Here is a 6890-nt window from a genome sequence, read left to right as displayed (position 1 = left end):
AGCATAGCGGAAGCGGTAAAACTGAAGACCAGTTTTGAGGCGGAGAAAAACACTTGGGCTGAAGAGAAAATTGCGTTGACACTAGGATATGCTTGTGAAGCTGAAAACTGTGTACACACTCGTTGAACAGCTATACACTCGAGCCCAGCGTGCACTTGCCACAATTTCTCCAGCCAACCAAGCACCTACTATTTTGATAGATGTCTTGAAGAAACTTTTTGTGCTGCCCGCTAGGTTTGATGAGATGAAGCGGTCGTCTGCAAGAGCCGGTGTCGTGACGGCTTTGAGCCGGGCCAAGGCATGGTTACTAGAGCTAGACCCGTCTGAGGTAGCTATTGGATACCCAAGCTTGAAGGAAGACGGCACTGCATTTGATCAAAAGGACTTCGTTGCATGTGTCAAAGAAATCATCCTCTGGCTAGTCTGATTGCCAATGAAACAGACCTGTCAAAGTATCATCTGGCTTACAACATGGAGAATCAGAAGATGCCGACGCCGGCTTATAAAGTGATGGACCTAATTCCCCCAATCCGTAAGCACACTTTCACCCCTGAAGTTGAGTCGTCTGATCTTATAGATGATGAGGCTGAATTTCAAGCTTTGTCTGGCATCGATTGGTCCTCACCAAATTTTCAGACAACGGAGGAGGACGAAGAACCGAAAAGGGATGACCCAGAGGCCTCAAATCAGCAAGGCCAAGAAGATTGAATCTCCAGGCGGTTTATATTTGATCTGTATGAAAACACTTGATCTGTTGGACTCACGGAGTCATGTAATAGGGTAGTGAAACTTTAAACTGCCGTGCCATCATGCACGCTCATGTTTTGCGCAATACTGTTGATCCACCAGTTTGAGAAACCATCACTTTATGCTTATGACAGCGTTTGATTTATGCAGATCTGAATGACTATTACCCTGCACACAAAGAAATTACACGTGCCCTGGCGGCTTACCGCCGGGCAGGTCATGATACCCAATTGAAGCCACTGGGGACGACTAGTCCATAACCAGGGCCGGTCTGACCATGATGTTTACACAATTGTTAAATAAATGTCGTACCTGTGGTGTACGCTTAAACTGTCGGCTTAACGGCTTCGTGCGATTAGAGTATTTAGAGCTATAACTCTAAACATAAGATTATTATACTTTGGCGACTTAGAGTCTGCCATCCTGGCGGGTTGCAAAAACCCAAAGATGCTTCAAACATGAGCCATAAATAGGGAAACTTGGCCCGATTTATAAACCAAATGGCAAAAAAAGAGATGAAAAAAATAAGAAATCAAAAAATTCGAGGCTTTTGTAGGTCGCCAAGCCAAAGTGTCTTCTTCGATGAAACTAGCCTGAGCCACTAGAAGGTACGTGCTTTCCGTGAACCGGCACTCACAGTACCCAATCGACATTTGAACCCAGATAAAGTCAGGTCTTGTTTAAAGATAGACTTATCAGGAGTACGCGGGGTCAGAGTAGCAGCATGCACCACGGGCCGATTTATCCAAGTTTCAAGGAAGGCGGCTTATGAAGCCTGGATCTATCCTGACTATCTGTAAGCCGTGCTCTCGCATGACAAAGCGTCGTTTGAACCTTAACAAGCTCAGGATCTTTGGTGAATACACTGTAAAAGACTGATTGTTTAAGAGTTCGGTGGGTCAATCAGGATGACCTGATGGAGTTGAAGCAGCTGGTATACAGGTAGGATGACCCGGAAAGGTTATGTTCTCTTTGGTCGAATACGCCTATGTTTGAAGAAGATAACCTGGTCAAGAGGGTAGTAACGCTATGTTCTCTTTGCTGAATACACCTATGTTTGAACAGGAAGCCCCCAAGTGACATGCTTACAAATCGTGCTCGTCGGGGACCTATGTTCGAGTCATGCGGTGCATCCAACTCTCTTTGGTCCCTGTAGTTTGGGCGTCAAGCCTTTTTAAATGAACATGTAAGACGATGATAAAGACTCAGCTTCGAAGAGGTGAAACGACAGAGGCCCTGAATTATCAGGGATGCCGGCTTTATTATACTATTTATAATATATACATCATCAGACTATGTACATCATGAGAGCCGGTGGCTCAAGTATAGTAGGGCCGAAGATGAGCAATATTCCATGGCCGACGGGTCTCCTCCTCCGACTTGCGTGAGTCCTTGTGGTCTCGAACATCGAAAAGATAATATGACCCATTATGCAGATTCTTGCTGACCACAAAAGGTCCTTCCCAAGGCGGTGATAGTTTATGTATATCCGTTTGATCCTGGATGAGCCGGAGCACTAAGTCGCCTTCTTGAAAGGTTCTGGTTTTGACTCGGCGGCTATGATAACGACGTAGATCTTGCTGGTAAATCGCCGAACGAGCCGCCACGAGGTCACGCTCCTCATCTAACAGGTCAAGTGCGTCTTGATGTGCCTTTCCACAGTCAGCTTCAACGTAAGCCGCCACCCGTGGTGAATCGTGACGGATGTCACTAGGGATAACCGCCTCTGCTCCATAAACCATGAAGAAAGGTGTGTAACCCGTAGATCTGTTGGGGGTTGTATTGATACTCCATAACACTTAGGGTAACTCCTCCACCCAACAACCTGGCGTTCTTTTCAAAGGAACCATAAGCCGGGGCTTGATGCCTCGCAGAATATCTTGATTAGCTTGTTCTGCTTGACCATTGGACTAAGGGTGAGCCACAGAAGAAACATCAAGTCGAATATGCTCCCGTTGACAAAATTCTTTCATAGCACCTTTGGACAAATTAGTGCTATTATCCGTTATAATGCTGTGGGGAAAGCCAAAACGGAAGATCACCTTCTTGATGAATTGAACCGCCGTTGCTGCATTACACTTGCTAACCGGCTCTGCTTCAGCCCACTTAGTAAACTTGTCAACTGCCACCAAGAGGTGGGTCTTCTTATCCTTGGACCTCTTGAAAGGCCCCACCATGTCAAGCCCCCAGGTCGCAAAAGGCCAAGTGATTGGAATCATCCTCCACTCTTGAGCCGGCACATGAGCGCGGCGTGAAAACTTCTGACAACCGACACACTTGCTCACCAAATCCTCCGAACCAGCATGAGCCATCAACCAATAAAACCCATGACGAAAGGCTTTAGCTACAAGAGATTTAGTGCCAGCATGATGACCACAATCTCCTTCATGAATCTCTTGCAGAATCTCACAGCCTTCTTCAGGAGAGACGCAATGTTGAAACGCCCCTGTGACACTGCGATGGTGCAACTCCCCGTTAACAATTGTCATTGACTTAGACCGTCGGGTTATCTGCCTGGCCAAAATCTCATCCTCAGGTAATTCGCCCCGGGTCATGTAAGCCAAATACGGCACTACCCAATCAGGAATAAAATAAAGAGCCGCCACCAATTGTGCTTCCGGGTCAGGAACAGCAAGATCCTCCTCCGTAGGTAATTTGACCGAAGGGTTGAGCAGAACATCCAGGAATGTGTTAGGTGGCACCGGCTTACGCTGAGACCCTAACCGGCTTAAGTTGTCAACTGCCTCATTCTTCCTGCGATCAATATGCTCAACTCGGTAACCATTGAAGTGACCCGCAATAGTGTCAACCTCTCGACGATAAGCCGCCATGAGTGGATCCTTAGAATCCCAAGTGCCAGAAACTTGCTGAGCTACCAAATCTGAGTCGCCAAAGCATCTCACCCTGCTTAGATTCATCTCTTTAGCCATCTGAAGACCGTGGAGCAAGGCTTCATACTTAGCTGCATTGTTAGTACAGGGGAACATTAACCGGAGAACATAAGAGAATTTATCACCTCGCGGGGAAGTCAATACAACTCCAACCCCCGAGCCTTCCAACTGCCTGGATCCATCAAAGTGAATAGTCCAATACATGTTATCCGGCTTTTCTTCATGCATCTGCAACTCTGTCCAATCATTGATAAAATCTACTAATGCTTGAGACTTGATGGTCGTACGAGGCACATACTTCAAACCATGAGGTCCAAGCTCAGTGGCCCACTTGGCGACCCGGCCTGTGGCTTCTCTATTCTAGATGATATCCCCCAAAGGAGCAGAACTGCCATAGTAATAGGATGACCCAGGAAATATTGCTTGAGCTTCCGACTTGCCATGAAGACCCCATACACAAGCTTCTGCCAATGCGGATACCTCTGTTTGGACTCAATAAGCACCTCGCTGATATAATAAACCGGCCGTTGAACCGGATACTCCCTGCCTGCCTCTTTCCTTTCCACCACAATAGCCACACTGACAGCCCGGCTATTGGCAGCCACATATAACAACAGAGGCTCCTTATCAATGGGAGCAGCAAGAACCGGCGGCCCAGCCAGCTGCTTTTTAAGTGCCTCAAATGCCTCATTAGCAACATCACTCTAGACGAAATTATCTGTCTTCTTCATCATCTGATACAGAGGGATGGCTTTTTCTCCTAGGCGGCTTATGAACCGGCTTAAAGCTGCTGTCCGACCCGCCAAGCGTTGGATGTCATTAACACACTTTAGCTTAGCTAGGGAAGTAATAGCCTTGATCTTCTCCGGGTTAGCTTTGATACCTCGGTTTGAAACCAAAAAACCCAAAAGTTTGCCCGCCGGTACACCAAAAACACACTTGGCCAGGTTAAGCATCATCTTGTAAACCCGGAGGTTGTCAAACGTCTCCTTCAAATCATCAATCAGGGTCTCTTTCTTTCTGGACTTCACCACAATGTCATCTACGTAAGCATGAACATTACGCCCAATCTGATTGTGAAGGCAATTCTACACACACCGCTGGTAAGTCGCCTGGGCACTCTTGAGCCCAAAAGGCATAGACACATAGCAGAAGGCTCCAAATGGAGTAATGAAAGTTGTCTTCTCCTGGTCCTTAACCGCCATTGAAAGTGCTAGTTATCGACTAGAGGGGGGTGAATAGGCGATTTTTATGAAAGTCTTCAAAACATGAGAGTTTCGAAGACAAACAATAGAAATGAACCTATTGATATGCAGCGGAAGGTAGACTACACTAGGCAAGCCATAGTCAGGTATTCAATGAAGTGAAAGTGCGAAGACTAATAGCAGCTAGGTAGTACGGATCAGGATGGAAAATGGTATGAAGCCAAACAACGATAGAAGTCACACAGTGAAGACAAATAGGTAAAGCAAACAAGCAATGACTTCATCAAGACAAACTGTAAGTAAAGAGAGGGAGAGGATAGAACCAATCACTTGTTGAGGACACAGGATTTGTTGGACCAGTTCCAGTTGATGTGACAATTGTACGTCTGGTTAGGGAGGCTGAGATTTAACTCAGAAGACCGCGTCTTCACCTTATTCCCCTTGAGCTAAGGACACCCAGTCCTCGCCCAATTACTCTGGTAAGTCTTCAAGGTAGGCTTTCGTCTGCTGGTCAGACAGGAACTGGCTTCGGGAGAGTTGATGTGATGCTGTAAGAATTCTGCAAATGAATGCAGACTATGAGAACCAAGGGATTCTCCCACGGACATGTACCTGTGACAGCATTAGAGATGCGAGGGAAGGGGAAGAGGTCATATTCATTCTCAGAAGATTTTGAAGATAAATCAGTTTAGAAGACATTGACCTCATAGAGCGAAGACATTCACTTATATGTTGAGAGTTAGTTCCAGATTTGTACGAATCCAAGAATAAGTACAAGTGAGGAATCTAACTATGTGTGAAGCATAAGTGAATATACTAGGCATTATATGAGATGCAGACATGATAGATCCAAATTTGTGGAGGCAGAAACCACTTTTGGTAGAAAGGATGAATCAATAGGATCAAAAAGACGGTAAAAAGAGGGTTTTAATTTACCACACGATGAACTGCTAGACAGAGTAGAAGATGAGGCCGAGCAGTTCGATCTTCCGTGCCCTAACTTGGCGACGGAGGACACCTACGGCCGCAGCGGAGAAGACGATGTCCGCGGCCGGCGTGAAGACGGCGTCGGAGAGGTCGCGGCAGCTAAGCGCTTCGTCGCCGGCGTCGTCGAGAGCTAGCGGTGGCGCTAGGGTTTGTCGAGGTGGAGAGGTGGAAGAAGGATTTTGACCGCGATTGGACGGGTATTTATAGGGAAAGGGACAGCACAGCGATTACGCAGGTGCCCCTGGCGGTTCACATCTGAGGGACACGTGGCGAACATGCAACACATTGGGAATTGTCCCACGTTCCCATGCCCGCCTGGACTGTCGGATGGTCGTTCTGGCTTCTCCGGGTTTCAGGCAATAAGAATTGAACATTTAAAATAGATTTAATGTTTGTCTCTGTATCTTCTGCTGACAAGGACGCAGAGAAGACATTCGACAGTTTCAACAGAATGCATATGATTTGGATAGATAGAGTTTGAGGTAGGAAGCATAGAGAGGTTAGGGTCCGATCACATTCACTTAGTTCAAAAGATTCAAACGAGAAGACATAGCTATAAGTGAATGTTGTAGAGGACAGAACACTAATATATGTATATATCAGAATGCAACCAAATCAACATAGTGATGATAATCATGAAGACAAGTTGAAATTGAAGACAAACCAAATGCGAAGACATAGCAAATGTAACGTCATGAGAAAAACACTTCAAATAGAAGAATTTGGTGGTGGCATTACCCACCGTATATGAAGTATTAGACCCAGACACGGCGCACAATTATCGTGGCGCTCCGAAGTCAAATTCCCCGTTAATGTGTTCACACTTAGAATGTAAGTCTTCATTGATTGAAGATATACTTTACTTCATGTGTTGCACATCTAAGTCATCATCATGCATAAGTGTTAGGATGTGTGCCTGATCACAGGACATTTGAGGATTCCAAGATATTTAGCTCACACCGTAACTTGCAAAACCTTTTCTCATCCAAGGGCTTTGTGAAGATATCTGCCAGTTGCTCTTCAGTGTTGACGTGTATGATATCAATATCTTCCTTCATGA

This window comes from Aegilops tauschii, chromosome 2 (genome assembly GCF_002575655.3).
Source record: "Aegilops tauschii subsp. strangulata cultivar AL8/78 chromosome 2, Aet v6.0, whole genome shotgun sequence".
In the NCBI taxonomy this organism is placed as follows: Eukaryota; Viridiplantae; Streptophyta; class Magnoliopsida; order Poales; family Poaceae; genus Aegilops; species Aegilops tauschii.
This window is presented reverse-complemented; position numbering follows the sequence as displayed.